At 35.2% G+C, this 21,897-nt stretch overlaps 1 protein-coding gene across 1 annotated transcript in view; it reads right to left on the bottom strand.

The window, feature by feature from the left end:
- The window catches only part of CSNK1G3 (casein kinase 1 gamma 3), a 578,377-nt gene that overhangs the window by 349,907 nt on the left and 206,573 nt on the right, over positions 1-21,897 (bottom strand). The window contains exon 20 of the mRNA XM_082380715.1: positions 2,639-5,179. The gene's annotated coding sequence lies outside the window, so the exon portion shown is untranslated. The remainder of the gene's footprint in view (positions 1-2,638; positions 5,180-21,897) is intronic.

Below are 21,897 nucleotides of genomic sequence, written 5' to 3'. Positions count from 1 at the left end.
ATCTGACATGTAGTAATCATAATAAATATCGGGTAAATAAATGAATGAATTATCTATAAGGATTTTCATTGCAGTTCTGTTTGTGACAGAAAAAAAATATATCAGTAAATGAAAGTTTAAATTATGATACATCCTTGCTATGTAAAAATTTTCAAAAGGATAAGACACACATATATATATGCTAACATGAAAAGATCTCTAATACATATTGACAAGTTAAAAGCAAGATTCAAAATAATGTATACGGTATATCACACAAACGTAGATGATAGATAAAGAGATATCTGAAGAGATAAATAGGGCATTACATAGTAAATGCTAACAGAAGTTATCTTTAGATAAGTTAGTGGACTTGTGTGTTGGAGGAAGGCTATGAAGGAAAAGTTATATCCAGCACTGTATGTAATTCTGAATTATTTAAACTTTCAGAGCACTTGCAATCATGTATTAGTTTTTTAAGCTTTTTAAAAAATTTTTCAAAAAGGTTTACCACCTCTAGGAAACCTTCCTTAATGGAGCAGTATACTATTGAATACCGCTTTTCTGTGAGCTTCCTTAGCCTGGCGCACTGGGTCTCCACTTGTTTGCAGGGTGAACCATAAAGTTCCAGTAACTCACATCTACTTATATTCTACCTCACCCACCAGATTGAAAACTCCTTTGAGGATGAGCTGATACTTCTGTTTCTGATGCCTTTCCAATAATACAGCTCAATAGTATTCTATCCAGAGTTGTATCTGACTACCTCAAAAATGTGAGGCCATGTGGGTCTTACTCATTGTATTTGTATATGGCATACAAATCTACTACTATGGGATTTCCTTTTATATACATTCAAGAAACTAGAATGAATACACAGGTGAAGCAAAGTTATAAAAAACAGTTAACAAGCCATACTTAGACATTCTGAAGGTTACCTTCCCACAGAAGTTTCTATGCACCAATACTATTATACTTATGCTAAAACTAATACACTATCATAGGATACCAACTTAATGCCAAGCTTTAAGAGAAATGCCTCTGACACAACATTCAATCAAATAGGTTGTCAAACAATCTCTATTACTTATAAAATGTTCCGAAAAGTACTGAGTCAGATTAAAGAGACAACAATAACCAATGACAGATTTTTAGTGAGGTGTCTTATACAAAGATTTAATCTTTCTTCTTCTAATTCCTGACTCTGGAGATCATTTGACATGTTCCTTGGGATCCTGGAATTCCCACAGGGAGTGGATAAATTGACACCAATAAGCATGACTGTGAAGATTTGGAGAAGACAAAATTACCAAATGACCTGCAAAGAACCAAGTCCATGGAGGTTTACCATTACCTTTCTCTTTGTAAATTTCCTGCAGCTTCTACCTATATTGGATTACATTACAACATATTAAAAGTTGACTTAAGTTTGTGTACAGCCTGAAATGAATAGAGTAGGTCCTGACATGAGTTTAAATCTCTGAATGCAGAGAGATTCAATATGTCAGTCTTACTATAATATTACCTGCTGACACTGCACTGAATTTAGAGATCAGTTGCATTTAAAATTTCACTGTTCTCATGCTTGCATTCAGATTTAGAGCCTAGTTTTCTTATCTACAGATTTCAAAACTATTTGGATTCTAAAATTTGGATTGGAGGAGGGGGAGGAGGAGGAGCATATTTAGAAAAAGTAAATGGATGTGAAGGAGGTTTGGGAATCTGACATCTGATAGTTATAAATTTTAAAAGCTCTTCTTAACTTCCAGCTAAAACTAATCATCTTTATTTAGTGTTCATATTAAAAATAAATGTGATGTAACTGCAAACATGTTAAGATTAACAGATACCTAGGAGACAAAAGACACAGTCACAGTTTTCTGGTTTACAACAAAATAAGGATGCTTCAAAGTCTTCTTTTAAAAAAGAAAAGTGATCCCTTGGCACTTACCATTTATTCATTATCCATCTGTCACTGCTTCACTTACTATTTCTCAAATAACCATAATTTCTTGGTGCATTTTACATTCTTTTCCTGAAGGTCATTGACAGTACAGATGATAAGTCAATACACGCATTAAAAGCATAAAGAGACCAGATAGCATCTAACGTACTATTTAATCACCCAGGCCCAGTTCTACTTGGGACCCTTCAGACCTAATGTCAGCTCAGAGAAATGCTGATTCATTTTAATAAGATTCAGTGCATAATCAGGCTGGAAAGACAGAGGAATCATACCAAAATTAAGTGCCATATTAATTAACAAACTGAAGAAACTCATATCATCAAACACAAAGGCTGAAAGGACATGTTTTGGATTAATTCTGTTTTATAGGAGAATATTAAATTATTTAATTAAGGCTAGAGTCCTAGTTTAAGATTGAGGATCATTTCAAGTGTCTTTTTCCCTAGAAAATTTAAACTAGCAACTGAGATATTGAAGCTCTCCACACATTGGGAAGATAATGAAGCCAATAAACAGATTTTTAAATAATACAGCCTAGAAAATATTTGTGAAAACTTCTTCCTCCCTCCTTTCCTATGGAACCCTCAACTTAAATCCAGAGGAGTAAGGAGCGACATCCATCACATCACCAGAAATGAATTCTAAATGCAAAATAGTGTGTTTCTTGAACAGCAGTTCTCCCCCTCCACTTACGGAATTTGTTCTGGAAACATGATGGCATCAGAAAAACATAATTCTTTTCTTTTCATCTTCCTATTCTTCAGCCAGTGATTTACCTTTGTTGAGCCTCAATTTCCTCATCTGTAAAATGGGGACAATAACACTTTGCTTAGGACATTTGAGGCTCAAATGAGATGTCTACACAGTAAAGCACATAACACATTGACCCTGTACATGAGGTTGCTCAGAAGGCCTACTTCTTCCTATTGTTTTCCTTTTGTATGATTGTGTCTTTCCACAATGTGGCATACTTTCTTCAAAACGAGGGCACCAGCAGTGTCTGCCATACTGGGAAAGTTTCACAGGTACTAAGCAGCATCTCAGATTACTACATTAATGAATTATAACTCTGAATTACCAAAGAGATGAACAAAATCATTCACTTAGTGAGGACTCAAGTCTTTGCGACCAAATTAATATTTATGTCTTTTAAGTAACTAATTGGGTAAATTGTCTGGGAATGTTGAAAGAAAAGAAATTGCTATTAAACAAATATAATTTGGATCAAATGAGCTAAGCTTTTATGATTTTTACTTTATGATTTATACAGAAATATACATGTCAGTGAATTAGTGCTAGGCTCCTTAACGTTCTATTTTGGAGAGTTTTTTTCAAGTGTTCCTTCTTCACAAAACTCTGACTGATTTAAGCTTGGTGCTTAGAATGAAATATCAGAATGACAGTTAAAATATTGAAACTCTTCACATATTAGGAAGATAATAAATACCACCAACAAATGTATAAATAATACAACCCAGAAAACATTTCTGTATACTTCTTCCTCTTCCCATTCACACCGAACCATCAACTTACTTCCCTGAGGCATTTGAAAGAGTGACCAGAGTAGTAAAAATGAAAGTGTAGCACGGTAAGCAAAAAAGAGACAGCTGATTCCTCTGGAAGAAAAAAAGGTGTCAGCACTTACCAAAATATGTATCCCAATGTGTGCTCACAAAAGCAAACTTTTACAGGGTTTTTGGCTTTATAAATACTAAAGAAAGGAGGGAAAGCGCATATTAACCACAGTCCCCTCATTAAAAGCAGTTTGGCATTGAAAAGATGAGTTGCTGCTAAAATAGCAAATAAGACCTTTTCGGCTCAACACCCAAAGTCTATCTGACATGAGGGGCGACAGTATGCCACTTAAAATGATGTGCTTCCTGCCTAGGAAATGATATGGATGGCAGTACCTGACTGAGTGTAACAGTAGTATAATGGCAGCCTCTGAAGGCTGCTTTATTTGGTAATTGTTTGGGAATAAGGTCTCTATACTAGCTACATAATTTCTCACAGGGATGCTATATCATCTGAGGGCTTCAAGTTGTATTCACCTGGAAAAGGTAATCTACAATGAGGGGAAAAAGTATACAACAGCATGACTATGATGTCTCTACAAGGTGAAAATGCCTGCAGTAAAGAACAGCACACTGATTTAAGAGCTGCTGTCAACATGTGCTTCCCGTAGGCCCCAAGGACTAATACACTCTTGCAAGGAAGCAAATTTGGATCTTAGAGACAGACAAAGCTCCTAGAACTGATTATTCAGTCAAGTCCCTAGGAACTCTTAACACATTTCATATTTTTCAGTTTGAAAGAATGGTACTACTTATCTAGAAACCTCCTTTCTCCTAGAAATATTATCCATCAACAAAAATATGACATAAGCAAAAAAAAAAAAAAAGAATTAGATGCCTTCTTATTTACTGTTTCTTTTACAGCATCCTATACACAAATATATGTCTAATATCCAGCAGCCTGTCAGAAAAATTATTACTCAGCCAAACTATTCGTGCTCATCCCAGTGAATGACTCAGTAAAATGTTGCTGAGTCAGGGTCTCAAATTCTACCAATTCTGATGACCAGCTTCACAACAGAGTTCATCCCTGGACATTTTGCTTTTAGAAAACTGATCAAAGAAAAATGCACTAAGAGAGATGGACATAAAAATTCAAGTTGTTAAGGTGGGTTTTAGCTCTGGTCACAAGTTCTGATATATTGGTAAATTTACAGTTTTCACCATGTCATTTGATATCACTAGTAATTTAACACTTGTTTTAATGTTATAAAATGTCCTGTTACTCTTAGCCAATGACTCAGACCAGGCCAGAGCTAGAAAGAGCCTTAAATAAATTGTCACTCTTTAAAACTGACATATATACCTAAATCTACCAATTTCTATAAAAATTCAAAATTCTGAAGCAGATAAACCAAAATGAAAAATTACACAAAGTGAGGTAAACCAGACAAAGACAAATATCATATGATATCACTTATATGTGGAGTCTGAAAAAAGGATACAAATGAAATTATTTACAAAACAGAAATAAATCCACAGATATAGAAAACAAACTTATGGTTACCAAAGGGGAAAAGGTGGGGAGGAGTGATAAATTAGGAATTTGGGATTAACAGAAACACACTACTATATATAAAATAGATAAAGAACAAGGACTTACTGTATAGCACAGGGAACTAACTTCATTTTCTTGTAATAACCTATAATGGAAAAGAATCTGAAAAAGAATATATATTATATATATATATATATATATATATATAACTGAATCACTTTGCTATACACCTGAAACTAACATAACATTGTAAGTCAACTATATCCCAATTTTTAAAAAACATAAAAAAATCCTACACATACAAATTGAAGTGAAAGGAAGTTGATGAATCATAGAACACTAGTCTGGATCATGAGAAAGTTGGTGTAGCCCAGCTGATTCACTAGACCGAGGCAAGCCTCTATTCTCTCATTTCACCCCACACTCTCTGCTCCCTTGAAGCTCCAGACATTGTCTTAGGCCCACAGCTACAAGAGTGAATAACACAAACTCCTTATTCTCAAAGACCTCTCCATTTACTAACAGAGGAGATAAAACACAAACCTTTACATAATTCATAATAAGGGTACTAAGAAAGAAGCATCTGAGTAGATAAGGATGGAGAGAGGCAAGAAACCTGACTCTTCCTCCAGATGACCCTGGAATGGTATGAAGATTTAAAGAAGTCTCAAGCACAGAGGAACTCACACTTCTCAGTCATGTGATAAGTGAAGGTTCTGGCCTCAGAAAATTGATAAGGGGATCAAATGATGTCATTTGTTACAACAGATAGATAAATCGCTCATTGTTGACTTAAAACTTGTGAACACTTTAACACTATAACATGATCAGATTGCCTGGGAACAGGATAATCCATCCTAATCTGTGCTCTTCCTACTAGGTGGCCCCTCAAACAGGTGCATCACCATGTGTGGTCACCTTGTAATAAGGTGCCTCCTTTTATGCCACAGTGTACATGGAGGATGTACGTCTATGTGAACTCAGGGAAATGGAGGGTTCTATTGGCCAACCCAAAATGCCACTGAGACTATGATGCTGCAGGCATTAGACTCCTCATGAGATGCTGATTTCTCAGACATCACAGCAGTAATCTCACAGGGTAGAGATGTTCAATGAAAGCAACTCCTTCCAACTGAAGTTATTGTTTAAGTTATTTATGCCAAAACTTTCTTTTTGACTCTCCTCGATGAATGGCATTATCTGAACCCATCATTACTTTCCGTTCCTCCCTATGATTTTACACCAGTCAAAGAAGCCCTTATCAAATCATGAGCAGCAGAGTGTAACTCAAAAAAACCTTCAGTTCTAGACCTGAATGAAATCCCGAAGGACAATGTCCGTGACCTATAGGATTATGACTGCTGCCATGGAGCACACTCATCACCCTACACTTCCCTCCCCACCTGCCAATCACTCCCTTCCAAGACAACCCCTGTAGTATTATGATCAATTACATTCCTTAAAAAATGAAACAGGAGGTGGGAGTAAAAGTCACATGACATACTCAACCAATCAAATTTCATCCTTTCTTTCTCCTCTCCCATTCACACTTGAATGTTATCACATAATACTTATATTTAATGGTCTATGTAATAGTTCCTCTGGTATCTATTACTGAAGTGGAACAATTTTTTCTTTTGACTAGAAAAGATTCATAAGGTTATTGTTTTCAAATGAGGTATTATAAAGTATCTGAGACCGTTCAGAGACATGGGCTGGGCTGCCTCTCAGAAAGAAGAGAGGAAAACACTAAAACGCTCTTAAATCCCCTAATTAAATTCCCTTTGTTGAGAAATCATGCTTGCTTATGTTCTACACCAGAAATGCCATTTGAATATTCATTCATTTACCAATAAATTTAAATAGCTACTATGTGCCAGGCACTGTCCTAGATGTTTAGGATACATCAGTGAACAAAAATGACCAAGATCTTTGCCATCATAGATCTTACATTCTAGCAGAGTGATACTGGGTTTAGGATAAAAGTGGCATTACAAAGAGAAGAATGGATAAACCTGTCAGTAGTGTTGGGACCATTGTGCATCCATTTGGAATAAAATAAAACTAGATCTCTAGCTCACACTGGACATGAAAATCAATAATAGAAATATTTAGAATAAAATACAAAAAAACATCAGTAGGAACTTAAAGCAGAAAAGAATTTCATAAACAGGACACAAAGTAAAATCCATTTTGTTATATTTGGTTATATAAGAAGTAAAAGCTTCTGCAAACAACAAAAATGAAGCCACAGTTTGGGAGAAGGCACACAACCAGGAAAGAATTTGTACCCAGGATTCACAGAGCATTCCAACAAATTGATGGGAAACAAAGATTGAAAGCCTAGTTTTAAAAATGGGTGAAGAATATGACCAGCAATTCATAGAAGGGAAAATCTGGATAGCCAATAAACTAATGAAAGCTGTTCAACCCCTAAAGTTACAAGGAAAATGCAAATTAAAATATCAATGAGATACAATTTTATGCCCATTAAAGTAGCAAATATTTTAAAGTCAAACAATACCAGGTGTTGATGAAGTAGTGTAGCACTAGGACTTCTCATCCACTGCTGAGGAGAGAGGAGTTTGGTACTCATGCATTATAGAGCAACTTGGTAATACCTAGGAAACTTAGCTTGCATGCTTGCACAAGGAGACCTGCATGAGAATGTTCCTCATACTACCATGTGCAAGAGCAAAAGTTCAGAAACAAATTCCATGGCCCATTACAGGGGACTAGATAGATTGCAGCATATTCAACAATGGAAAACTGCAGCTATTAAAATGAATGCACTGGGGCCACATATAATTAACATAGAGAGTCTTCAGAAAGAACGTTGAAAGAAAAAAATGAGTTGCAGAAGGAAACACACAGTATAATAATACATAGTTTCAAAATCCACAAGTATTTGTTAAACGTTTATGGAGGTTTAGATTTGTACAGAAAGTATTTTAAAAACCATCAACATGAAAGACATTAAATTCATGATGGTAGTTATTTTTGGAGCAGGGGCAGGGGAATAGAGTTAGGGAGGTGGATACTGTACCCTCAACTCTAACTAATTTTTTTTAATATGTCCAGTGAAGATGGCAAAAATCTTATGATTTAATAAATGTGATGGATAGACATGTAAGTGTTCACAACATTAACCTCTACAATTATCTACAAATGTAAAATATTTCATAATAACTGCTGATTTTTAAATAAGAGAAAAAAATAAAATAAAATTAGATGAAATTTGTTCCTTTGTACCTAATTCAGGCAAAAAGGATTTGAGACCATGGGCTCACACTATCTTCTCTGAAAAAAAAAAAAATTTAAAGAATGGGGCCATGCTCCTGCCATTTTCCGCTTCCCCCTTCCCCCCCTCCAAAGTGACAAAGGGACCTAGCTGTCCCTGCAGTGGTTGGCTGCTGGCTGCCAATTGTATGCAAAATCCCTTTGCCATTGCCCCCATAAGTCACACCCTAGGATTATTTGAAGCTGTGGAGAAGCCCACCTCCAGGAAGAGTCTGGAAGCAGGACAGGAAATACTCAGCCTTGCAATCAATAGGGAATAAACTGACAAAATTCATTGATCAATTTCCACCTTTTGGTATCTTTTTTAATTTCCACCTTTTTGCAATTAAAAAAAAAAAAAGAATCAAAGTGTGATTTTGTCCAGAGAGAATAGACATCACTAATTTTGGCAGGCCATAGAATAGAAACACAAAGTAATAATAATAAATTATTATTCCCCCAACTTCTTCCTCTCAGGGATGTTTTTAAACCCTATCTTAAAGGTTTTCTTAAAACAATGGTTTAATTTATTCACTTGTAATTTCCATAGCTAATAAATTCTTCTGTCATCTTGTTTTAGGCACTTCACACTGCTTCCTTTGTGAAATGACCCCATCCTCACAGAGGCAAAGAATTTAGCACAACCTTATTTCCCACATTATACTGATCTTAGCCAATATAACCTAAGGGTTTAAACATAAATTGTTTTATTACACTTTTACATTATAGATCATATATTTCAAAGATGATTTTTAATGCTTAAGGATTATCTAGACAGCTCTATATGTTTAAATTGTATAAATGGATAATATAGTCTTTTTATAGTCAGACTTTCTCATTTTTTTACTTCTTGTTTTTGAATTTTGATCAGTAAGAGCTGTGCTTTCCAAACTTTAATGTGCATATCAATCACCTAGGGATCTTGTTAAAATGCAGGTTCTAACTTCTGTAGTTCTGGGGAGGGGCTTGAGACTCTGCATTACTAACAAGCTCCCAGGTGATGCTGATGCACTACCTTTGATTAGCAAAGAGCTCAAGAAAATTTTTCAATGTTGTATGAGTAGTACTTTTTCTGTGTCTTAGCATATTTGAGAATGTTTTTCTATTGTCTATACATGTGAATAACATCTTCACTAGGAAGAGAATATTTGAAACACAGACATTTCTCACAAATCTCTTTGCTAGATGCTCTACTATCTTCCAACACTTCTCATTTCAGGGAATATTGAGTTTCACCTTACTTCAGCCCCTTGAAATACAGGAACAATTTTTTTCATGCCAGGAAGTTTGCAAGAGATTTTCAATATCCCATAAGTTCAAACTTTTGCCAAGAAAAAGTCTAGATGTATTTGTATTTATATTTAATTTGGTTAAAAAAAAAAAGTAAGCACTTTTAATTGGAAATTAAGAAATTTTCCAAGCTTGTGAAAAAAAATTTTCTTCATCTCTGATTATGACATTTACCCTATATTCTTACATTTATTTATCAAGAATTTTTATTTTCCTTAAATTGGATCATCTCCTTTATTCTCAATACCTACTTATTTCATCAGTTATAGTTGGAGATTTTAATACCCCACTTTCAATAACTGGTAGAACTAGATAGAAAAATAGTAAGGATACAATGACTTGAACACTATCAACCAACTTGATGTAACTGACATTTATACAATGGAATACTTTACAACAATGAAAATGAAAGAACTATGGCTAAATTTGTCCATATCAATGAATTTTAGAAACAAGGTTGAGGGAGAGGAAGGCATTTTATAAAATAATACCTTCACTATAATACTATTTCTGTAAAAACAAGCAAAAGTAAATAATATGTTGTTTGAGGGATATGTGTATATATATACATATATCTATACATATATATCTATCTATATATATAGATAGGTATGGATATAGATAGCTCATGAGAAACAAACAAAAGAGGAATACAACAAAATTCAGTTTACTTCTACTTCTTGGGGAAATGAATACACATACATTTAAAGTTCTTGAATGTTCTACTTCTTAAAATAGATAATAGATCTATTGTTTTTATTTCATTATTATCATAATCATAATCAAATATTTAAAATTCCAATCACAGAACCAGCTCCTACTGAGGCTCAGAAACAGGTGGAGGGAATGATGGAGTGAGGACCTCTAAAAATCTGTTCCTACATAAATGCAGTAACAACCTAGGAAAATTTAGTTGAATTAATTCAAGAATTAGAAAATAATAATAAATTCAGAACTCTAAAATTTAACCAAAGGTTCTCAACAATCTTGGGAATCTTCATTAAAGAAATAATGCAGAATCTCAGTAAGAACTTTTGGCATTTTAACTTGACCTACTCCCAACCCCCTTCCCCAGCTCCATGGGAGCCTTGAAGACCAGCAGTCTTTCAACCACCAAGAGCCAACAATAGCCTTACAAAAACAAGAGAAGGAACACTAGGTTTGAAGAGCCTCAAAAAGCTACAGCCCCAGAGCATTGACACTATTTGACCTATTGCACAGCAAGTTGAAAAAGTGCCAAGTTGCAGTATTTTTAAATTATTTGACCTAATTAGGAGTTCATTCCAAATAAAAAGGTCTATCCTGATAGTGTCTGTCAAAAACAATCAGTGACAACTGTTTACTATCACAGCTTCCTGAGGCTCTGATACCACTTTGGGCAACCAAGAGCCTGGCCAAAATTTTAAAAAGAAGATCTTGGGAATGAGATGTCCAGAGGGGAGGCACAAAAAGGCTCTGATATATTTCTAAGGATTTAGAAGAACCAAGTCATGTGCAGGACTATGCACAAGCCCAGGAAAGACCTGTTCATGCACCTATCTCTTGCCTCTGGTTGACCTTGAGGCCTCTGTAAGCAGAAAATGAAGGCTAGGGTGAGAGTTGTAAGTTGAATAAGGCTGATGGTGTGGTCCAACACACATAGAACACCTCAGCAAAGGGTGGAAGACTTACTGCTCTAAGCCATTTAAGGAAATCTCTAACCAATCATTACCTGATTACTAAGTTAACCAAGCAAAGACTTCAGCACTTGCATAAAATAGGGAGTACATATTTTACAGAATTAGTCTAAGAAAGTCACTGAACAAACATATAAGCAACAACAAAAAACAAACAGCAAGGATCAGAGGGCAGACAGCAGAAGCAAGAAGAACTACAATCCTGCAGCCTGTGGAACAAAAAACAAATTCACAGAAAGACAGACAAGATGAAAAGGCAGAGGGTTATGTACCAGATGAAGGAACAAGATAAAACCCCATAAAAACAACTAAATGAAGTGGAGATAGGCAACCTTCCAGAAAAAGAATTCAGAATAATGATAGTGAAGATGATCCAGGACCTCGGAAAAAGAATGGAGGCAAAGATCGAGAAGATGCAAGAAATGTTTAACAAAGACCTAGAAGAATCAGAGAACAAACAAACAGAGATGAATAATACAATAACTGAAATGAAAACTACACTAGAAGGAATCAATAGCAGAATAACTGAGGCAGAAGAACGCATAAGTGACCTGGAAGACAGAATGGTGGAATTCACTGCTGAGGAACAGAATAAAGAAAAAAGAATGAAAAGAAATGAAGACAGCCTAAGAGACCTCTGAGACAACACTAAACATAACAACATTCACATTATAGGGGTCCCAGAAGGAGAAGAGAGAGAGAAAGGACCCGAGAAAACATTTGAAGAGATTATAGTTGAAAACTTCTCTAACATGGGAAAGGAAATAGCCACCCAAGTGCAGGAAGCCCAGAGTCCCATACAGGATAAACCCAAGGAGAAACACTCCGAGACACATAGTAATCAAATTGGCAAAAATTAAAGACAAAGAAAAATTATTAAAAACAGCAAGGGAAAAACAACAAATAACATACACGGGAACTCCCATAAGGATAACAGCTGATTTCTCAGCAGAAACTCTACAAGTCAGAAGGGAGTGGCATGACATATTTAAAGTGATGAAAGGGAAGAACCTACAACCAAGATTACTCTACCCCTCAAGTATTTCATTCAGATTCGATGGAGAAATTAAAAGCTTTACAGACAAGCAAAAGCTAAGAGAATTCAGCACCACCAAACCAGCTCTACAACAAATGCTAAAGGAACTTCTCTAAGTGGGAAACACAAGAGAAGAAAAGGACCTACAAAAACAAACCCAAAACAAATAAGAAAAGAGTAATAGGAAAATACATATCGATAATTACCTTAAACGTGAATGGATTAAACGCTCCAACCAAAAGACACAGGTTCGCTGAATGGATACAAAAACAAGACCCATATATATGCTGTCTACAAGAGACCGACTTCAGACCTAGAGACACATACAGACTGAAAGTGAGGGGATGGAAAAAGATATTCCATGCAAATGGAAATCAAAAGAAAGCTGGAGTAGCAATACTCATATCAGATAAAATAGACTTTAAATAAAGAATGTTACAAGAGACAAAGAAGGACACTACATAATGATCAAAGGATCAATCTGAGAAGAAGATATAACAATTATAAATATATATGCTCCCAACATATGAGCACCTCAATACATAAGGCAACTGTTAAGAGCTGTAAAAGAGGAAATCGACAGTAACACATAATAGTGGGGGACTTTAACACCTCACTTACACCAATGGACAGATCATCCAAACAGAAAATTACCAAGGAAACACAAGCTTTAAATGACACAACAGACCAGACAGCTTTAATTGATATTTATAGGACATTCCATCCAAAAACAGCAGATTACACTTTCTTCTCAAGTGCGCACGGAACATTCTCCAGGATAGATCACATCTTGGGTCACAAATCAAGCCTCAGTAAACTTAAGAAAATTGAAATCATATCAAGCATCTTTTCTGACCACAGTGTTATGAGATTAGAAATCAATTACAGGGAAAAAACCGTAAAAAACACAAACACATGGAGGCTAAACAATATGTTACTAAATAACCAAGAGATCACTGAAGAAATCAAAAAGGAAATCAAAAAATACCTAGAGAAAAATTACAATGAAAACACGACAATCCAGTACTAATGGGATGCAGTAAAAGCAGTTCTAAGAGGGAAATTTACAGCAATACAAGCCTACCGCAAGAAACAAGAAAAATCTCAAATAAACAATATAACTGCAAACCTAAAGGAACTAGAGAAAGAAGAACAAACAAAACCCAGAGTTAGTAGAAAGAAAGAAATCATAAAGATCAGAGGATAAATAAATGAAATAGAAACAAAGAAAACAATAGCAAAGATCAATAAAACTAAAGGCTGGTTCCTTGAGAAGATAAACAAACTTGATAAACCTTAACCAGACTCATCAAGAAAAAGAGGCAGAAGACTCAAATCAATAAAATTAGAAATGAAAAAGGAAAAATTACAACAGACACTGCAGAAATACAAAGCATCATAAGAGACTACTACAAGCAACTCTATACCAATAAAATGGACAACCTGGAAGAAATCGACAAATTCTTAGAAAGATATAATGTTCCAAGACTGAACCAGGAAGAAACAGAAAATATGAACAGACCAATCACAAGTAATGAAATTGAAACTGTGATTAAAAATCTTCCAACAAACAGAAGTCCAGGACCAGATGGCTTCACAGGTGAATTCTATCAAACATTTAGAGACGAGCTAACACTCATCCTTCTTAAACTCGTCCAAAAAATTGCAGAGGAAGGAACACTCCCAAACTCATTCTACGAGGCCACCATCACCCTGATACCAAAACCAGACAAAGATACTACAAAAAAAGAAAATTACAGACCAATATCACTGATGAATATAGATGCAAAAATCCTCAACAAAATACTAGCAAACAGAATCCAACAACATATTAAAAGGATCATACACCATGATCAAGTGGGATTTATCCCAGGGATGCAAGGATTCTTCAATATATGCAAATCAATCAATGTGATACACCATATTAACAAACTGAAGAATAAAAACCATATGATCATCTCAATAGATGCAGAAAAAGCTTTCGGCAAAATTCAACACCCATTTATGATAAAAAATCTCTCCAGAAAGTGGGCATAGAGGGAACCTACCACAACATAATAAAGGCCATATACAACAAACTCACAGCAAACATCATTCTCAATGGTGAAAAACTGAAAGCATTTCCTCTAAGATCAGGAACAAGGCAAGGATGTCCACTCTCACCACTATTATTCAACATAGTTTTGGAAGTCCTAGCCATGGCAATCAGAGAAGAAAAAGAAATAAAAGGAATTCAAATCGGAAAAGAAGAAGTAAAACTGTCACTGTTTGCAGATGACATGATACTATACATAGAGAATCCTAAAGATGCCACCAGAAAACTACTAGAGCTAATCAATGAATTTGGTAAAGTTGCAGGATAAAAAATTAATGCACAGAAATCTCTTGCATTCCTATACACTAATGATGAAAAATCTGAAAGAGAATTTAAGGAAACACTCCCATTTACCATTGAAACAAAAAGAATAAAATACCTAGGAATAAACCTATCTAGGGAGACAAAAGACCTGTATGCAGAAAACTATAAGACACTGATGAAAGAAATTAAAGGTGATACCAACAGATGGAAAGATATACCATGTTCTTGGATTAGAAGAATCAATATTGTGAAAATGACTATACTACCCAAAGCAATCTACAGATTGAATGCAATCCCTATCAAATTACCAATGGCATTTTTTACAGAACTAGAACAAAAAAATTTTTTAAATTTTTATGGAGACACAAAAGACCCTGAATAGCCAAAGCAGTCTTAGGGAAAAAAACGGAGCTGGAGGAATCAGACTCCCTGACTTCAGACTATACTACAAAGTTACAGTAATCAAGACAATATGGTACTGGCACAAAAACAGAGATATAGATTAATGGAACAGGATAGAAATCCCAGAAATAAACCCATGCACCTATGGCCAACTAATCTATGACAAAGGAAGCAAGGATATACAGTGGATAAAAGACAGTCTCTTCAATACGTGGTGCTGGGAAAATTGGACAACTACATTTAAAAGAATGAAATTAGAACACTTCCTAACACCATACACAAAAATAAAGTCAAAATGGATTAGAGACCTCAATGTAAGACCAGACAGTATAAAACTCTTAGAGGAAAACTTAGGAAGAATACTCTTTGACATAAATCCCAGCAAGATCTTTTTTGATCCACCACCTAGAGTAATGGAAATAAAAACAAAAATAAACAAATGGGACCTAATGAAACTTAAAAGCTTTTGCAAAGCAAAGGAAACTACAAACAAGAAGAAAAGACAACCCTCAGAATGGGAGAAAATATTTGCAAACAAATCAACAGAGAAAGGATTAATCTCCAAAATATATAAACAGCTCATGCAGCTCAATATTAAAAAAACAAAGAACCCAATCCAAAAATGGGCAGAAGACCTGAATAGACATTTCTCCAAAGAAGACATACAGATGGCCAAGAAGCACATGAAAAGCTGCTCAGCATCACTAATTATTAGAGAAATGCAAATCAATACTACAATGAGGTATCACCTCACACCAGTTAGAATGTGCCTCATCAGAAAATCTACAAACAACAAATGCTGGAGAGGGTGTGGAGAAAAGGAACCCTCTTGCACTATTGGTGGGAATGTAAATTGATAGTCACTATGGAGAACAGTATGGCGGTTCCTTAAAAAACTAAAAATAGAATTACCATATGACCCAGCAATCCCACTACTGGACATATACCCAGAGAAAACCATAATTCAAAAAGACACATGCACCCCAATGTTCACTGCAGAATCATTTAGAATAGCCAGGTCATGGAAGCAACCTAAATTGCCATCGACAGATGAATGGATAAAGAAGATGTGGTACATGTATACAATGGAATATTACTCAGCCATAAAAAGGAACAAAATTGGGTCATTTGTAGAGATGTGGATGAATCTAGAGACTGTCATACAGAGTGAAGTAAGTCAGAAAGAGAAAAGCAAGTATCGTACATTAACACATATATGTGGAACCTAGAAAAATGGTACAGATGAACTGGTTTGCAGGGCAGAAATTGAGACACAGATGTAGAGAACAAACGTATGGACACCAAGGGGGGAAGTTGACAGGGGGTGGTGGTGGTGCTGTGATGAATTGGGAGATTGGGATTGACATATATACAGTAATATGTATAAAATGGATAACTATTAAGAACCTGCTGTATAAAAAAATAAATAAAATAAAATTCAAAAAAACCCCAAACAAACAGCAAGAAAAACCCTTGGGGTGGCAGTGGGTGGGAATGGGGATCTGATTTCCAGAGTTACCACATTATATTATCTAAAATATCCAGTTTTTAACAACAAGGATAACAACAAAAATAGTAAGGCTTGCAGTGAAGCAGAAAAGTATGGCCTGTACACAAGAAAAATAGCAGTCATCAGAAATTTATCTGAAGGGCACCAAATGTTGGACTTATTTTATGAAACCTTTTATTATTATTATTATTAATTATTATAAGTAGTTCAAAAAATTTTAATCCCAGTATAAAGAATGATCAAGAGAATACAAACCAAAGACTAGGAGAAAATATTTACAAAAGACATATCTGATAAAGGAAATATATATCTGATAAAGGAATATATCCAAAATATACAAAGAACATTTAAAACTCAACAATGAGAAAATGAACATTCCAATTGCGATCAACAGCTGATTTCTACCAGAAATCAGGGAGACCTCAAGACATTGGGTTGACATAAATAACATGCTAATAAAAAGATTTTAACCAAGAATTCTATATCCTGAAAAACTATCCTTCAAAAATGAAGGAGAAATAAGACATTCCCAAATAAACAAAAAACTGAAAGAATTCATCACTAACAGACCTGCCCTATAAGAAATAGTAAAGGGATTCATTCAAGTTAAATGAAAAAACACAGGAGAGTACTTGAATCCAGGTGAAGAAATAAAGAAACACTGATAAAGATAATTATATAGATAAATACAAGAAGTACAACTGTATTTTTTTGTAACACTTCGCCTATCTGATTTATAAGAAAACCTCATAAAGTAATAATTATGAAACCATGTTGAAGCACTTACAATATGCTGAAGATGTAGTTTCTTTACCAGTAATCACACAAAGGAGTGGGGAGAGAATGAAATTATGCTAGAGCAAAATTTTGTGTTCTACTAAAATTAAGTTGGTACTAAGGTAAACTAGATTGTTTTCAGTTAGGATATTAATTTTAATCCTAGGACAACCACTTAAAAATGCAAAAAATATATTAAAAGAAATAGCAAGGTCAGAAATTGTAGAATGGATTTTAAAAATAGTCTCTATATGCAACACACTTTAGACTTAAAAGACACAAAAAGTTGAAAGTAAAGTGGTGGGAAATAATACCATGCAAACAGGAACCAAAAGAGAACTAGAGTGGCTATACTAATATCAGACAAAATATACTTTAAGACAAAAATTGTTAACAAAGAACAACATTTATAATGATAAAATGGTCAATCCATTTACCATCCAATGGTAAAATGTAACAATAATAAATACACATGCACCTTACAAAAGAAACTCAAACTATATGAAGCAAAACCGACAGAATTGAAAGGACAAACAGAGTTCAAGAATAATAGTTGAAGACTTCATACCCCACTTTCAATAATAGATAGAACAACTGATCAGAATATCAATAAGGCTATTAAATAGTTCAAAAACACTATAAGCCAATTAGACCTAACAGACATCTCTAGACCACTTCACCCAAAAACAGCAGAATACACATTCTTCTCAAGTACCTGTGGAACATTCTCTAAGATAGATCATGTGCTAGGTCATAAAACAAGTTTAAATAAATTTAAAAGGATTGAAATTATACAAAGTAGATTCCCTGATCAAAATGGAATTAAATATAAATCAACAGCAGAAGAAAATTGGGAGAATTCACAAATATATTGAAACAACATACTCCTAAATAACCAATGTATTAAAGAAGAAATCACAATAGAAATTAGAAAATATTTTGAGATGACTTAAAACAAAACTATAATGTACAAAAACTTATAGGATATAGGCAAAACAGTTCTTAGAGGTAAATTTATAACTGTAAATTCCTATGTTGAAGAAAAATAACTACGTTAATATTTATGAAATATTAATCCTTGGATTGTTCTTAGTTTTTACTTTCTCCTTGGGTTTCCCACCACCCATTCCTCAAGGTAACCAGGCCATTCTGAATTCATCACCTTATCCTTATGAAATCATTTCATTATCACAACAACCCTAAGCTATAAGTACTATTATTAGTTCCAATTAATGAGTTACGGAACTAAATCACAGGGAAGTTAGGTAATTTGCCCAAGGTCGCAGAACTTATAACTGAGAGATGGGAATGAAACTTCAAAGTCTGGCATCCAGAGATAGGCTGAAGTCAGAGAAAGGACTCAATTCTTGGCTACTGAGTTTCAAAATGAATATTTAAACTTCACGGTATATACCAGGACTTGGGAAATATCAGCCCATGGCCTGTTTTTGTATGACCTATGAGTTGAGAATGATTCTTAAATTTTTAAATGTTATAAAAATTTGAAGAAGAATATTTCATAACACATGAAAACTATATGAAATTATTTTCAGTTCTTGGCATTTTGTCAGAATAGAAGCTGAATATACTCACTTGTCATATCATACAGCAGTTCCATGGCTTAGCAAGATAAAGTTTTATTGCTATTTTTTGAGCTCAAGGCCAAGATTGAAATTTTTCTGAATGAGAAGAATTGCCTTCAACTATGATTATCCAACACTGAATGGCTTTTGAAATTAGTTTTGCTGAAGACTCAATAATGTTTCTAGACTTAAAAGCTTTCCTTCAGATTTCTAGCTCTGGCCATGACAATGTAGATGGTACCGGACTAAACCTCCTGCTTAACATTGTTATGAAAGCTGGACAACATACTTTGCAAATAGTTGAAGGCATATAGAGAAGCCAATGCAAGCAGTATATAAGAGGCTTTGTGTTTCTTCAGAAAAGGGAAACAGAGGAAGTGAACTTTACAATCACCTTGGCTTTTTTTCCCTAAGAATATTTCCCAATTTACAGAGCTCAGGAATGAAGCAAACCTAAACAAAAACAGTGGTCCTGCTGGGCTGGCAAGGCAGAGGTCCAAGTCTGGGCAGCCAAAGAGGCTAAAATGTAAGGGGCAAAGTCTCAGAGAGCAAGGAACCACAGTTCTTCTAAAAGATTTGCCAACAAATTCCTTTTTGGTAGTCAGCTGACAGCAAGGCTCTATGTGCACAGGACTGTAGTACACACACAAAAACAAACCCACAAACAAAGACAGCAGCTAGGAGGCTAGAAAGCTAAGCATAGAAGTGAGCAGCCTGCTGGTGCTAGGGAGACAGGGGTTGGAGTTCAAGGTCCTAGCCAAGTGAGAAGGGCTGGAATTTCTGCGTATTTGGAGAACTGCACTCAAGGTCTAAGGACTAACCTTAGGATTAAGGGAAACAACTTGAGCCCTAACAAACAGCCATTTCTAAGATCAAAATGATTTGCTATACTCATCTCTCTGCCAAGAATATTAACCCTCTTTGGTCCATTTTTTAGCCCATGGTCTATTAACAATTGTGTGCAGGTAAATGTTTCACAGCTGGCTCTCCAAGTCCTGATTTATAGCATTTGCTTGTTTACATTGTGAACTTACTCCCACCATGGCCAATTTCAAGCTACCAGTGTGATATCACTGAACACAGATCCGTAAAGAGATGTGCTCGATTGACTCTCACCAGCTGGTGTAAGCCAGCCCCAGCACACTCCAGGAATCATGCAGCCCAAACCCTACCCTTTACACCTTCAAACTCAACAGAAAGGAAAGAATGACTTTAAAAACTCCAATACATGTCATAATTTAGCATTTGTTTTAGTATTTGAAAATGTTGAATTATTTGAATAATTACCTGTTTTTAGAGATTTTCTTTTCTGTTAAGGTAAGACTTATAAGACGATATTATTCCTGAACACAATTTCTCTTTTGGGCTACAGCATGAGTCTCTCTCATTCAAAGACAAACAAAAGAAGTGGCTTGGACACCAATGAATAATTTTCCCATTGATATGCCTTAAACAGATGTTGATTAAACATTGTTCGATTCAACAAATATTTATGGAGTGTGTACTCTATTTAAGGCACTCTGCAATGTAATGAAGGGTTTCTCCTGCCTTCAATTATTCTTATCAAAACAAATATTCAACAGCTTAAAAGAAAACTTATTGTAAGGGAGTATTTCTCAAGATTGAAGTGGGGTGGGGAGGGAAATACCCAAAGCAAAGAGCAGGAATATAACAGCACACATGAGATTGAAAGATTAGAAAATGAAAATACTATGATTCCAAGTCTCCATTATGTGTCCTTTTAGTGGTGTGGGAACTCAGTTTGAAGTCATCCCCACAATAACCCATGATGGAAAGGCACACATTTCCATTCTGACTCCATAAATTTGGGATCTTATCACCTTTTTTGTGGCTCTCCTTCTCTGTCAAGAGTCAGCCAAGTTCTTCTGGGCTGTTCATATATGTCTAAATCACCTGTTTTCTAGCACTTAGGAAAAGCATTCTTTTTCTTCCTAAAACCCTGGTCTGTTAATGAATTTACTCCACAACATAGTATCTCTTTGAGGAGGAAAAAACATATTTGATTCTCTAGAGGTGATGGTTTGACTTTCCTTTGCATTTTGATATATAAAAACATACATTCTAATATTGCATTATCTATCCTGCTGAAATGCAGTATTATGCTTGCCTTGGCTTATTTGATCCCACTTGTGCCCCCTTCTGCTTAGCTTTGTTAAGCTTAGTTTATCTGACCTAGTAATGTGGGAAGGTATATTAGTTTCCTACTGTTGCTGTAACAAACTACCACAAATTTAGTGACTTAAACAATACAAGTTCATTATCTTACAGTTCTGGACATCAGAAGTCTGAATTGGTCTCACTGGGCTAAGACTGAGGTGTCAGCATGGCTGAATTCTTTCTGGATGCTCTAAGGGAGAATTGTTCCTTATTTTTCCAGCTTCTAGAGGGTGTCTGCATTATTTGGATCCTCCCTCTTCAAAGTCATCAAAGACCAGTCAAGTCTTTCTCACCTCATATCTCTCTAACAATGATTCCCTTGGCTCCCTCTCTCACATATAAGGACCCCTGTGATTACACTGGCCCCATCAGGATAAACCAAGATAATCTCCCCATCTCAGAGTCATTTGGTCAGCAGCCTTAATTCTATCTGCACCTTAATCCCCCCTTGCTATGTGACATAACATATTCCCAAATATCAGGGATTAAGACATGCACATTTTCGGAGGGCCATTATTCTGCCTACTGCAGAAGAGGAGGGAGTAACAGAGAAAGGTCAAAGAGTATGCAAAACATTTTTACAAGTCCACTTGTTCTCAAAAAAAGCACTGGCACATTGTCATTCTAAAACTAAAATACATAATTTATAATGATCAATCCCTCTATCCTGTGTATGTGTGGTTGAAGCCCAAAGTTGAAGCATGAAAGCCACTCATTTCACAGTTTAAAAACTGAGGTCCAAAGAGGTGATATAATTCACCTATATTTTCACAGTAGGCAAACCAAAGAC

This window comes from Balaenoptera borealis (assembly GCF_965194805.1).
Source record: "Balaenoptera borealis genome assembly, chromosome: 2".
In the NCBI taxonomy this organism is placed as follows: Eukaryota; Metazoa; Chordata; class Mammalia; order Artiodactyla; family Balaenopteridae; genus Balaenoptera; species Balaenoptera borealis.
Note: the sequence above shows the minus strand (reverse complement) of the source record. Positions and strands in the feature narration are given on the sequence as shown.